Raw genomic sequence first — 229 nt, forward strand, 5'->3', positions numbered from 1 at the left:
AGTTCAGATGAATTTACATCAAAACTGTTGTTGTTGTTATTTTTTTATTTTTTTTTAGCTTAATTTTTAGTATTTTTTGTCTTTTTTTAAGTATTTATGAATAGTTTTAGTTTTATTCTAGGTAGTAGTTTTTGTACTTCAACTTATTTCAGGCAACATTTCAAAACTTTTAAGTTTTTCACCTAATATTTGTATTTTATTTTATTTCAGCTAACACAAATGTTTTGAA

The sequence above is a fragment of the Sinocyclocheilus rhinocerous genome, unplaced genomic scaffold (assembly GCF_001515625.1).
Source record: "Sinocyclocheilus rhinocerous isolate Xijiao unplaced genomic scaffold, SAMN03320098_v1.1 scaffold592, whole genome shotgun sequence".
Lineage (NCBI taxonomy): Eukaryota > Metazoa > Chordata > Actinopteri > Cypriniformes > Cyprinidae > Sinocyclocheilus > Sinocyclocheilus rhinocerous.